This window comes from Protopterus annectens, chromosome 1.part1 (genome assembly GCF_019279795.1).
Source record: "Protopterus annectens isolate FY-2018-M chromosome 1.part1, PAN1.0, whole genome shotgun sequence".
Lineage (NCBI taxonomy): Eukaryota > Metazoa > Chordata > Ceratodontiformes > Protopteridae > Protopterus > Protopterus annectens.
In genome coordinates, this window is record NC_056726.1 from 115,179,618 (window position 1) to 115,194,120 (window position 14,503).

General features: G+C 48.4%; 1 protein-coding gene across 1 annotated transcript in view; it reads right to left on the minus strand.

Annotated features, from left to right (window-relative positions):
- Positions 1-14,503, minus strand: part of LCA5 (lebercilin LCA5) — a 920,045-nt gene that overhangs the window by 256,493 nt on the left and 649,049 nt on the right. The window lies entirely within an intron of this gene.

Here is a 14,503-nt window from a genome sequence, read left to right on the forward strand (position 1 = left end):
GACAAAGCAGCAATTAAGCTGTTTGTATCCCAGCCACTCAAGTATGCTTATTTTTCACACCCAGACTGAGCCTGAAGTAGGTCCATTTGGATAAGTGCTTTATTCCTGTTACAAATTCACATAAACACATACATAAATTTATTTTTCCCATCCAGTCATCCAAGTAAAATCTGAAGATGTTAGGGGACATGCTTTGCTTTACCAACAGCAGGAGTTTGTTCCAGAATTGGAGAATTAGAAGTTATGTACTCACCATAACGTTCCATCTGAGTAGGTGTATTCATTTGCCTGCAACCTGTGGGTTATGGATCCGACATCGGATCCGAACCGGCATGGTTTACCAGCTATGGATCCAAGCTCTCAGCTCCTCCCCTCACCCATAATGCCCTGCTCTCCCTACATGACCTCAGATCGAGTTTGCCAACAGCATAAACACCCTGAAAAGGGTAACACAACATATGCAGGAAACTGAAAGGCCAGGGGGATAGGAGGGCGGGATGGTTGCAGACAAATGAATACACCTACTCAGATGGAACGTTATGGTGAGTACATAACTTCTAAATCTGAAGTAGGAGATTCATTTGTCTGCAACCTGTGGGACAGAGTCCCCAGCTACCTGAATCTTGGGTGGCCATCATGGAAGGATATTCCGAGCACCATGAGCCAAAGGATGCTCTACCTCTAGATGCAAGATCCAACTTGTAGTGGGAAATAAAAGTATGAGATGAAGCCCACGTGGCTGCTGCACAAATATCATCTAGAGGAATCCTAGCCTTAAAGGCGGCCGAGGTAGAGACTGACCGGGTTGAATGGGCATGTACACCCTCCGGTGCGGGCCTTCGAAGCTTGATAAGCTAGTAAGATACATTGTGAAATCCAGCGAGATAATGAGACTTTGGAAATTGGCTTGCCCAAATTAAATTTAGCAAAGGAAATGAACAACTGGTCGGATTGCCTATGACCAGCAGTCCTGTTTAGATAAAATCTAAGTTGCCTGTGAACGTCTAAGGAGTGAAGCTTGTACTCACCCTTGTTTTGATATTTGGGGAAGAAAACAGGGAGGTTAATGGATTGATTAATGTTTGCTTCAGAAGCTACCTTAGGAAGAAAGGACGGGTTGGTCCTGAGGAAAACACGGTCCGGATGAAAGACCAAGCACGGAGGTTTAGCTGATAATGCTTGAAGCTCTGAGACTCTCTTGGCCGAAGTAATGGCTACTAAGAAGGCAGTCTTGAAAGATAAGAATTTCAGATCTACAGTAGCCTTGAGGTTCAAGGGGAGCGGTCAAGGCCTGAAGAACTAAGGAAAGGTCCCAAGGAGGAACCGCTTGCTTTATAGGGGGCCTGAGAAGAAAGGTACCTTTAAGGAAAATCTTACACAATTTGGCAGACATCAGTGGACTGGAGTCATGACCAATGTGATAATGAGAAATTGCTGCAAGCTGTACTTTGACCGTGGAACTGCTGGCACCATCATTAAAAAGAGTGGTTAAGAAGTCAAGCACCAAAGGGAGAGGAACTGTGAAGGGGTTTAGGCCTTGCCGTTCCGCCCACAAAGGGAACCGCTTCCACTTGCTACGGTAGACTTTCCTAGTGGATGGCTTGTGAGCTGCCACCAGGATGGCCTTAACAGGGGACGAAATACCGGGAGTCCTGATCAGGAGTGGAACTGGAGCAGCCAAGCTTTCAGCTTGAGGTTGTCCAGGTTCGGAGGAGATAGATGGGATGGATGAGAAATCAGATCTGGAATGGGATCTAGAATCCAAGGAGGATTCACTGAGTGAGACCTTAGGAAGGGGAACCAGATCTGTCGAGGCCAAAAGGGAGCAATGAGGATCATTCTGCACCCCAACCGAGAGGCTTTCTGAAGAACTTGGAGCATCAGAGGCAAAGGGGGAGAAGCATAAAGAAGACCGGGTGGCCAAGCATGCACCAGAGCGTCTCTTGGAGAACCTCCGGGAGGAGGTATCAGGGTGAAAAAACTGTCGCATTTGGTGTTTGAGGGAGACGCAAAAAGATCGCAACAAGGAGTTCCCCACTGTGCGAAGATGCATTCCGCTACCTGAGTATTGAGAGACCACTCGTAGGGGGTGAGAATGGTGCGACTGAGTTTGTCCGCCAGGATGTTGGACCGACCCGGAATTTGCGTTGCTATGAGAAAGCGGTTGGTGGAGATTGCCCATTCCCACACTCTCATGGCTTCTCGACAAAGGGGGTAAGACCTGGTTCCTCCCTGTTTGTTGATATACCAGACAACAGACATGTTGTCCAATTGAATCGCAATTGTTCCCAAGGGAAGAAAGGCCTGAAGTGCTAGCAATGCTAAGAGCACTGCTCTCATCTCTAGGACATTGATATGCAGCACGGTCTCTGAATTGTCCACGTGCCTTGGACCGTCCGGCCTGCAAAATGCCCCCCCCCCCACCCGAGGCGGGAGGCGTCCGTGGTCACCGTGGCGAGGGGGGAGAGGCACAAAAGGGGCGGCCTCCGTGGAGATCTGGAGAGTGTAGCCACCACAGGAGGGACCGCCTGCACGCTTTGCTGATCACAATGGGATGATGCATAGGAAGAGCAAGATACGACCACTGAACCATGAGAGTCCATTGAAGGATACGCATATTGAACCTGGCGAGAGGAAGAAGCGCAATCGCTGCCGCCATGGACCCTAGGGCCCTCAGGACCAACTCCGCCGGAACTGAATTTGAGTGGAGAATGGCCCGCACCTGAAGCTGTAGGCTTTGCACTCTGTCCGCTGTGAGGAAGGCTCTCAGTCTCCTCGTGTCTAACCTGGCACCTATAAAATCTATGAGCTGAGTGGGTGCTAGGTTGGATTTTTGTGTTTATCGTGATGCCCAGGCGTGGAGCAAGATGGAGAAAGGAGTCTCGCGCCAAGAGAAGTAGATGCCTTGTTGGGGCGGTGAGAAGCCAGTCGTCCAGGTAAGGAAAGACCTGCACCCCCTGAAGCCTCAGGTGGGCCGCTACCACTGCTAATACTTTGGTGAACACCCTGGGGGCTGTGGTGAGACCAAAGGGAAGGACCCGGAATTGGTAGTGAATGGTTCCCAGCCGGAAGCGGAGAAACCTCCTGGAGCGCCTGTCCATTAGTATGTGGTAGTACGCATCCTTGAGGTCTATGGAGCACATCCAGTGATTTTCTCCCAGAAGGGGGAGAATAGACTGCAACGTGACCATTCGGAACTTCTCCTTGGGAACTGCCAGGTTCAAGAGTGAAAGGTCTAAAATTGGTCTTAGATCCCCCGTCTTTTTTGGCACTAAAAAGAACCTGGAGTAGAACCCTGATCCGATCTGGTCTGGGGGGACGGGCTGGATGGCTCTTTTCTTTAGCAGATGGCCAATTTCTGCCAAAGCAGCCTCCCACTGACAGGGTGGAACGTCGGGGAGGGACTTCAATTTTGGCTAGTGAAGAAAGGGGATACGGTATCCTCTGGATATAATCTGGAGAACCCAGCGGTCTGATGTTATGGACTCCCATGCCGCTAGGTGCTCCGAAAAATGTCCCCCGACTGCCTCCAGAGTGGAGTAGCCGGGCAACCCCTCAGGGCTGCTGCGCGGGCCGTTCAGAGAAGGGTTCTCTGGATCCGAAGTTCCTAGGAGCCCCTCTGCCCCTAGGGCGGCGTCCTCCCTGTCCTCCTCTGCCACGGAAGGACTGGTTGTCCGGAGCAGGCTGGGATTGCTGCGACTTCCGGAACCACATCTTCTTCTGACCATTTTGGTTCCTAGAATAGGGCCTCTGGGGTGCAGAGAAGTGGATTCCGACGGCAGACAGCGTCTTCCCGTCCTTCTCGCTCTGGGTCAAAGTGTCGCGAACAGTTTTGCCAAAGAGGGCAGAACCATCGAAGGGGGCATTCGCAAATGACGCCTTGAAGGGCTCTGAGAAATCGCAATGACGGAGCCAGGCCTGACGTCTAGTAACTAGGCCTGCCCCTGCGGCTCTAGCGGCACCTTCCATAGCATGGGACAGTAGCCGCATAGAGGTATTAGTGACGGACCTGAGAGTGGCCATGCGGGTGGAGTGCAGCACTTTGTCCTCCTCCGACATGGACTCTGGGGGGGATGCAGCGTATTCTTTTATAAGATCGCGCTGCATCCTAACTACGTGTGCCAGATAGTTCAGTGCCCTCACAGAGAAGGTCGCTGAACTAAACATCCGCTTCCCCAAGCGGTCCATCATCCGAGACTCCTTGCTCGGGGGATGGACTGAGGGACTCTCCTGAGCAAGTTCCCTCTTGGTGGCCGCCGCCGTCAACATGGCATCTACCGGAGGCCCCTTACTCCAATGGGCACGGTCAGCCGGGGGACTGAGAATACGGTCGGGCCTTTTTGGGATTGGCTCCACGGTGTCCGGTTCCTTCCACACCCTGGTGGTAATGAGGTCCACCAGGGGGTCGGCAGGAGGGGACACCCAAGAGGTAGATGGGCCCGCTTCAAATGCCTCCAAGAACACGGACTCGTCCGAGGAAGACTTGGGGGCAGACCACCCCCCCCTTATGCGGAGCATTTCCATGATGTCTCCAAATGAGACATCCTCAGGGGGTGACCTTGGGGAGCCTTCCCCTTCCTCCAAATCCGTGTCTTCTGTGAGAGACTCGGGGGAGTCAATGTGCCTCCTTTTGCACGTATGTTTGCGGGGAACATCCTCCGGGGGGCTGTCAGAGGACTCCTTGCAAACAGTGACCTGTTCCAGGGGAACAGCTTGGGGCAAAGGAGCGGGCTGTCCCAAGGGCCGGATGGTGGAAGCCTGACCCAGTGCAGATGGAGCGGGACGGAGCCGCAAGTGCCGGGGTCCGGAGACCCTCAACAGGGCCCTCTCCACTACATCAAAAGCCGAAGGGGAGCCGACCTCGACCAAAGGATCTGACAATCGGCTCCCCCTCGGATCAGAGGAGTGGATCGGAGCCGGCGCCGAAGCACTCTGATCCAAAGGGACAGTGCGCTCCGACACAGACGGCGCCGAAGGAGCACTGATCCCCCCGGATCCGAAGCTCGGATCCAGGCTCCGAGAGGTCAGATCCGAAGCACTCGAGGGCAGGGTCGGATCCGAAGTACCAAGTACTATCGGCGCCGACCCACCCCCGGCTCCGAAGCTGCTCGGATCCAACTGCTCCGAAACCGGGTAGCGGGTCGGAGAAGGAGCAATTGGCTTGAAAAAAGGGGTCGAGCTCCCCCCCAGAGTGGGTGGGAGGCAAGAGCACTCCCATCTGCATCTGGGCCTGGATGAACCTTCTCATCATCCGGTCCAGATCAGCGTCTGACAGGCTATAGGTTGATCTCGACGAGGCTACCGAGGTAGGCCTTGAGTGCCTCCTGGATAGCCTCGACGGAGATCGGGTCTCCTCCTCCTCAGGTCCCGGTGAAAAACACACAGGAGACCGGAGCCGAGGAGGGGGAGAGCCAGCAGACAAGGAGGCCGGAGGAGAAGCCCGCTTGGCTGGCGGGGCCGAAACAGAGGTCTCGGCCCGCCACTTATGGTGCTTCTCCCTCCGGTCCTTCTTTCTAGCTTCCCTCTCCTCCGAACCACTACAGGGAGGTTGAGTCCCAGGAGGAGGAGGGGGAGCTGGAGAGGAGACAACCGTAGAAACGGTTACCCCCGAAGGAGCGGAGGCCGGAGCAGAGTCCGGTGGCAAAAGACCCGCCAAGACAAGCTTGGACCTCCGCTCCTTCAATGCCCTGGGGTTGAACCCTGCACAAATGGAACATCCAGAAGTGAGGTGTTCAACCCCAAGGCATCTAATGCACCGAGTGTGGCCATCAGCCGGGGAAAGCTTAAGGCCACACTCGGAGCACTTAGAAAACACTGCTTTGGGTTGTTCAGACATCCCAAAGTACACAAAAAAAGTTACTTAAACTAGGGTAAAAGCAAAAGTAACTAAAGCACACACAGGCCCAAACACACACTACGCTACCAGCGAGGGGAGGGAAAAGTAAAAATAAATTTAAAACACTAAAAAGTATAATCAAGTAATAGGGAAACCTAAACTTTCTCACAACTTTCACACAAAATTACAAATTTAAACACTGTAAACACTAGAAAACTGCACTTAGCTGAAGAGCTTAGGAACACAAATCTGGTCACCAGCGCGGCAAACAAGATCTGAGGTCATGTAGGGAGAGCAGGGCATTATGGGTGAGGGGAGGAGCTGAGAGCTTGGATCCATAGCTGGTAAACCATGCCGGTTCGGATCCGATGTCGGATCCATAACCCACAGGTTGCAGACAAATGAATCTCCTACTTCAGATCTAAAGGTTTTGAACTGGTCCAATGTTTATCTGTATAGCATAAATTCAGGCCCCATACTGGCACCACATTACATCAATGTGTTCTTAGATGAAGGATCATTTATAAAAGGTTACACTAGCTGTAAAAAATCTAATAGACTAGATCAATTCATGCATACTTACAGTGTTACCATAGGTACTTCTAGGTATTACTGTCAAGCTAATAACCTATTGTCTTTCAAAAAGCTTGATCATGAAAAAAGTACAGTTTTGTACCTACCATAAATGTAGATGTCCGATAGGTATGCATCTGCAGTCATAACATATGGGTTGTCCTGCCTCAGGCAGCCCTTCGGTCGGCCGGATTCCAAAGTCTGGGTCTGGCCTCGGCTGATGTCGCACTTTCCCCAACGTCAGAGCTTCTGGGGTATAAAGGCATCAGCCGACGCCATTTTCCTCAGTGTTTCTTGCCCCAGATGCCAGGTGCCCTCTAGGAAGGCTAAATTTGGATAAATGTTGAAAATTCCAAACAGAAGCAAACAATATATATATATATATATATATATATATATATATATATATATATATATATATATATATATATATACATACAAACAAATACACCATAATAGATTCCCCCAGCTAGCTGAAGAAGGGGTAAGCACCCTAGGAGTACCACAGAGGGGAAGGAGGGTGGGCAATTCTGACTGCAGAAGCATACCTATCGGACATCTACATTTATGGTAGGTACAAAACTGTACTACCACAGAGGGGAAGGAGGGTGGGTAATCCTGACTGCAGAAGCATACCTATCGGACATCTACATTTATGGTAGGTACAAAACTGTACTATGTCCTTCAAGGATGCATCTACAGTCATAACATATGGGTAGAATACCATAACCAAACTGGGGGAGGAGGTACTAAGATAAGGATGGTGTAGTTAAGATCCCCTGTAAAACTGCAGTTGCAAAACCTGCTCGGGATCTGGAGTATAAAGGTAGATTGTAATGCTTGGCAAATGTATGCACGGAGCTCCAAGTAGCAGCTTCTAAAATGTCCTTGGTAGCCACCCCTCGTAGGAAAGCTGTAGTGGTGGCTGTGGCTCTTGTGGAGTGAGGCCTGATATTTTCAGGAGCTGTCTTTCCATGAAAAGAGTAGCAAAAACGAATGCAATTTCCTATCCATTTTGAAATTGCCTGTTTGGAAATTGCTTTTCCTTGCACTCCAGTTGCATATGCTACAAAAAGTTGGTCAGTTTTTCTGCTGGTTTTAGTTCTGTCCAGATAGTAGCGTAGTTGTCTGTGTACATCCAAGGTGTGCAACAGTTTTTCCCCCCTGTTCTGTGGGTTAGGGAAGAACGTAAGCAAATGAATAGCTTGGTTCAAGGATACCCTGGATACCACCTTTGGCATGAAAGTAGGATTGGTTCTCAGAGACACTCTATCCTGGTGAAAAATAAGGAAAGGCTGCACTGCCATTAGGTGCCTGTAACTCGGATACTCTTCTTGCTGAAGTGATTGCCAGAAGGAAAGCAGTTTTCCAAGATAAGAACTGTAAGTCTGCTGATGCTGCTGGTTCAAAAGGGGGTAATGTTAATTTTTCCAGCACAAAATTGAGATCCCATGTAGGTAGAGGGGGTCTCCTTGGAGGTTTTACATTTTTGATCCCTCTTAAAAATTGTCTGAGGAGAGGGTGAGAGAAGATAGGTGGATCCATGTTGTACTCTGCTGAAATTGCTGAAGCATGAATCTTAATGGAAGAATAGGACAGGCCATTGTGGAACAGTTCTGCTAAATATTCTAGGATGTGTGCTAGGTTTGCCAGTGTGATATTTGTACCCTTTGATGCGCTTCAAATGAGGAATCTCTTCCATTTAGCTGAGTATGTCTTCCTTGTGGAGGGTCTGCGAGCCTCCAGGATAATGTCCTTGACCCTCTGAGATAAAACAGTTTTGTTTTGTTTTAAGCAATTTTCCAGGCAGTTAGCTGCAGTGTTTTCAAGTTTGGATACAGGGTCTTGAAGTTGTTCTGCGTTAGAAGAAGAGGCCATAGGGGTAGAGGCCATGAGTTCGCCCGAGACATGCTTCTCAGTAGCGGGTACCAGTGCTGCCTTGGCCAGTCTGGAGCTATCAGTATCACCTTTGGCTGTTCCTCCCTGATCTTCAGTAGAATTTTGTACATCAATGGGAGAGGTGGAAAAGCATACACTGTTAGGGCATTCCAGCTGAAAGAGAGAGAGTCCACCCTCCAGGCTTGTGGGTGGTATACTCTTGAGCAGAATTTCTTCAGTTGGTGGTTGAGTGGGGAGGCGAACAGGTCTATCTCTGGCATTCCCCATTTGCTTGTTATGATTTTGAAGATGTCTGGATGCAGCATCCATTCGTGAGCATCCGTGATAGTTCTGCTTAGGCTGTCTGCTAGTGAATTCTCTTTTCCTGGTGCAATTTGGCCTGCAGCTGGATGTTGAGATTCAGGCCTAGGTTCCACAGATCCATTGCCATCCGGCATAGAGGGTAGGAATCGTGCCTCCCTGTTTGTTTATGTACCACATGACTGTGGTGTTGTCTGTCCTTATCAGCAGATGTCCTTGCTGGAGGAATGATTTGAATGTCTCGATTGCATGTTTCACCGCCAGCATCTCCTTTAGGTTTATGTGCAAGTTCAGCTGGTCCTGAGACCATGGGCCTTGGATACACTTGTCCTCCATGTGTGCTCCCCATCCTAGGTCTGAGGCGTCCGTGGTGATGGTCTGCCTTGGTTGTGGTTTGTTGAAAGGCAACCCTCTGTTGGACTGGCAGGCCTGAGCCCACCACAGGAATTCCTTTTTCAGGCATGGAATGATTGGTATCATGGTTTCTAGACTGTGCCTGTGTTGAGACCATACATTCCTTAGGTACCATTGTAATTTTCTCATATGTAGCCTGGCATGCGGGATCAAGATTATGCGGGATGCCATGTAACCCAGGGCCTGCAGGACTTTCCTTGCAGTGAGCTGAGTTTGTCTCGTCAAAGCCATGAAGTAGACTAAAAGTTGCTTTTGTTTTTCTTCTGTGAGAAAAGCCATCTGAGTCATTGTGTCCAGATCCCCACCCAAAAATGTTATCCTTTGGGATGGCACTAGTCTTGACTTCTGGATGTTGACTGTGTATCCCAAGGCCTGTAACAGGTGCATGACATAGGCCAAATCCTTTATTAGTTTTGTCTTGTTGTCCGCTTGTATTAGGCAGTCGTCCAGGTATGGATAGATTTGAATTCCCTGAAGCCTGCAATGTGCAATTACTGATGCCAGGCATTTCGTGAATACTCTGGGCGCAGTAGATAAGCCAAAGGGCAATGCTGAGAATTGATAATGCTCTGATCCTGCAAGAAATCTGAGGTGTCTTCTGCAATCTGGTCGTATAGGGACGTGCAGGTATGCCTCCTTGAGATCTAGAGTCACCAGCCAAGACTCCTTGCCCAACATGGGAAGAAGTTGCTGTAGGGTCAGCATCTTGAATTTTGTCACAATGAGATATGTGTTTAGTGCGGACAAGTCAAGAATAGGCCTCCATTGATTTTCTTTTCTTGGTACAAGGAAAAGTCTGGAATAAAATCCTTGGCCTTGTTCCATAGATGGTACCCTTTCTATAGCTTTCATCTGAAGTAAATTGTGGATTTGTCTTAAAGCCTCTGGCTTCTGGTTTGGTGGAAGGTTTGGCATTCCGCTCCTTCTTGGAAAGGTGTGGAAGTGAAACCTGTATCCTTTGTCTATGGTTTGCAATGTCCATTTGGCTTTTGTAATGCAATACCAGTTTTTCGAGAATAAAGACAGCTTTCCGCCCAAGGGTGCTTCCAGTTGTTCCCTGGTAGGCGGAATCAGAGTCAAGTCATTGTGTCTGTCCTGTGGAAGTGGTTGTAGTTGCAGCTGTGGCAGTGTTCCTCTGGTTGGCAGGCTGCCACTGACGACCTCTGTAGGCACCCTTTGATTGACCTCTGCCTCTTGGGCGTCTATTCCTGCCCCTCTGTGTTCTGGAGGTGTCTGGAAAGGACCAATTCTTTGAAGGCCAGTTTCTGCTGAACCTCGGAGGTTGAACCTGCAGAAAATCCTTTACTGTTTGCACAGATTTTGCTTTTTCTTCCACTTTCTTTAGAATCTCCTGTGCAGGGGAGCCAAATAAACTTTGTTTCTCCATTGGAGCATCTAGGAGTTTAGCCTTGACATGGTCTGGCAAGGATTGCTCTTTAGCCAGGCATGTCTTCGAATTACTGCCCCAGTCATAGCTGATCTAAATGAAGCCTCCAGTGCATCATAGCCACATTTTAAGAAATGATTACTGACCTGCTGAGAGTTGTGTACCAAATCCTGAAGGGACTTTCGGTCTAAAGGTTCAGTAGAAGAAAGCTTTTTATTCAGCTGATCTAACAAATATTCCTGGTACTGTATCATGTGGAATTGACAGTTTAATGCCCTGGCAGAAAGAGTAGCAGATGTATAAACCTTTTTTCCCCATCTCTCTAATGCTGTTGACTCTCTTTCAGAGGGTAGGGTTTTTTTGGCCGTGGCAGCTGCAACACCTTTTGGGCCCTGAGATATAGTTTCTGGGTCTGCAGCATGGGCTTTATACAAATGGAAGTGAGAATCCGGGACCCTGTAATATCTGTCAGGTTTGGCAGGGGCCGGGGGAAGAGAGTCAGGGGCAGAACTGACATCATTATATGCATCATCAACTACAGTTAGCACAGGTGGTATGGCTAAAGGCCTATGCTGTGGTAAGTGTAAAAAGGTTCTTAATCTTATTCTAGAATCACAGAAATCCTGACCCTGCCATAGAAAGTGTTCCCTCATTGAATGCAAAGTTTCCCCAAAGGAAAATTCTTCAGGAGGGGAGGCAGAAGGAATAGAGTCTTCTGCATCTGAATCTCATAAGGAGAATATGGCCCTTCCTGATGGTCTGATAAATCAGATCCATCCGAGGAGTAATCTGAGGAGAGAGGTTCAGGGGGTTCAGTCCTAGGCCTTTTGTCAGGAGGAGGGTGGGAGGCCCTGTCTGGGTGAGGTTGGGAACCCCTAATCATGGATATAAGGTCCTCAGCAAGGCTGAGAATCTGAGAACTTGAGGAAGGTCTCTGAGAAGTAGCTTTTGCAGGTAAGGCTTTTGAAATTTTAGCTGCTTTAGCTCTGGAGAAGGCCTTAATAGACATAGAAGCAGGGGGCCTAGCTGCCCCACGTGCAGGAGTAGAAATGTCCAATGGAATGGTGTCGGACAATTCTTGTGCGCTTGCTTCTTCAGTAGGGATTTCTGTAGCCGACGCAGCCGGGGCCTCTCTGGCCTCGGTTGTCGGAGGTATAATTTCGGCAGAAGTAAGAACCGAGGACTTGGTTTCAGCCGAAACCAAGACACTCGCGGTAGGCCTAACCGTGGTTTCAGCCGAAACCGCGGGCCGCGAGTGTCGTTCCTTTTCCTTGCGTTTTTTGGCTAAATGTGTAGTCGGAGTCTCCGACGGCATTTTATATGCAAAAGCGGATCCAAAAAACTCTTCTGCAAACTCCGACCGACGTCTAAGAGTCCGTCGGTTGAAGGAGGCACAGGCTAAAAGTACAGTTTTGTACCTACCATAAATGTAGATGTTCGAAGATCCACATTGCTGCAGTCCTTACACTTGGGTAGTCCGCTGTCCTCGGTCGGCCCGAATATCAAAGCATTAGGCTGACGTCGGTCAAGGCGCTTAAGACTGACATCAGGACGTCAGGGTACAAATGCGCATGACCGACGTCATATCCTCAGTCTTTTCTTGCCCCAGATGTCAGAAGACCCTAAACAGAAAGGTCAAAACCAAAAAACAGCAAAAAACAACCAACCACCCTTGCACTAATCATATGAACAATATATACAATATCCACAATATTTACAACCCAAACCACACAACCGCCTCTAACAACAGAGGGCAAGGAGGGAGGGTATTGGACTGCAGCAATGTGGATCTTGAACATCTACATTTATGGTAGGTACAAAACTGTACTATGTTCTTCATCTCACATTGCTGCAGTCCTTACACTTGGGTAGAATCCCAAAGCAGAGGTAAGGGAGGATGGCAAAACTATAAAGTAGTAGGAGCTGCCAAAATGCCCTGTAAAATAGCAGTGGCAAACCCAGCCCTAGATTTAGAGTAAAGAGGAAGGTGGTAATGCTTAGAGAAAGTATGCACTGAACTCCAAGTAGCTGCCTCCAAAATATCCTTAGTTGCCACCCCCCTTAAAAAAGCTGTAGAAGTGGCAGTAGCTCTAGTGGAATGAGGCCTAATCCCAGCTGGAATCTCCTTACCATGATGGGAATAACAGAAAGCAATACAAAACCCAATCCACTTAGAAATAGTTTGTTTTGACACAGGCTTGCCCTGAGAACCCAAAGCAAAAGAAACAAACAACTGCTGAGACTGCCTGAACCCTTTAGTTCTGCTCAAATAATATCGCAACTGCCTGTGTATATCCAAGGTGTGCAAAATCTTTTCCCCTTTATTTTGGGAGTTTGCATAAAAAGTAGGCAAATGAATAGTTTGGTTTAAAGCCACACTAGAAACCACTTTAGGCATAAAGGAAGGATTAGTATGTAAAGATACCCTATCCTTATGGAAAAATCAAGAAAGGCTCAACTGCCATAAGGGCCTGTAATTCAGAAACCCTTCTCGCAGAGGTAATGGCCAACAAAAAAGCAGTCTTCCATGATAAATATTTCAACTCGGCAGTAGCTGCAGGCTCAAAAGGTTGTAGAGTGAGTTTCTCCAACACAAAATTGAGATCCCAAGCAGGAGTAGGAGCTCTACATGGGGGTCTTATATTCTTTGCCCCTCTAAGGAATTGCTTAAACAAAGGATGAGAAAACAATGGTGGGTCACAGTCATAGTGAGCAGAAATTGCTGCAGCATGAATCTTAATAGAAGAGAAGGACAAACCTTTGTCCAGTAACTCAGCAAGATATTGAAGAGCCACACTTAAATTAGGCTTAGCAACATCAAATTCCTTTGCTGCACTCCAAAATAAAAATCTCTTCCATTTATCTGCGTACTTTCCTTGTACTAGGCCTTCTGGCCTCCAAAATAACATTCAAAACTTGCTGTGGAAGCTGAGACCCTCCAGGGTTTAAAACAGAATATGCCAGGCTGTTAGGTGAAGAGAGTGAAGTTTGACATTGAGTAAATGACTGTTCTCTTGAGACAGCAGGTGTGGAATCGAAGGTAAAGGCCATGGAGGCTCCCGAACCAGACTTCTCAGTAATGGGTACCAGTGCTGTCGAGGCCAATCTGGAGCTATTAGAATCATCTTTGGCTTGTCCTGTCTGACCTTTAGGAGTACCTTTGGGAGGAGAGGCAGAGGTGGAAAGGCATACACATGAAGATTGCTCCAATTGAAAGAAAGAGCATCCACTTTCCAAGCTGTGGGATGAAACCTTTTGTGCAAAACTTTGGCAGCTGGTAGTTTAGTGGAGAAGCGAACAGATCTATGTCTGGAGTTCCCCATGACACTGTCAATTTCTGAAATACATGAGGATCCAATTTCCACTCGTGGGGATCCATAATTGTCTGCTCAACACATCTGCTAAGGAGTTCTGTGCTCCCGGCAGAAACCTTGCCTGAAGATTGAGCTGTAAACTGAGAGCAGTCTCCCACAAAATCATTGCTTGTCTGCATAGAGGATAAGAATGTGTTCCCCTTGCTTGTTGATGTACCACATGACAGTTGTGTTGTCTGTTAGAACCAACACCTGCCCTGGAAGAAGTAAATCCTTGAAAGCTATTAATGCAAATTGGACTGCTAACATCTCCTTCAAGTTGATATGTAGATGTTGTAGTCTGGCAGGCCACGTGTCTTGTATCCACTTTCCATTTAGATGAGCTCCCCAAGCTTTGTCTGAGGCATCTGTCGTTAGAATCTGACTCGCCTCTGGCCGGGTCACAGAGAGTCCCTTGTTTAGGTGACATTCCTGAGCCCACCACAAAAATTCCTTTTGAATGCAAGGTATTATCTGAATGACAGTGTCCATATCTTGGCAGTGCTGTGTCTATACATTTTTGAGATACCATTGTAGCTTCCTCATATGCAGTTTGGCATTGGGAAGCACCAGAATACAAGATGCCATGAACCCCAAGGCTTGAAGGACTGTCCTTGCAGTCAGCCTGGACTGATGAGACAAATGATGGAAGTAAAGGGAAAGATTCTTTTGTTTGTCCGGGGTCAAAAAGGCCATCTGGGACGCTGTATTCAGTCTCACACCCAGAAAGCACATGTCCTG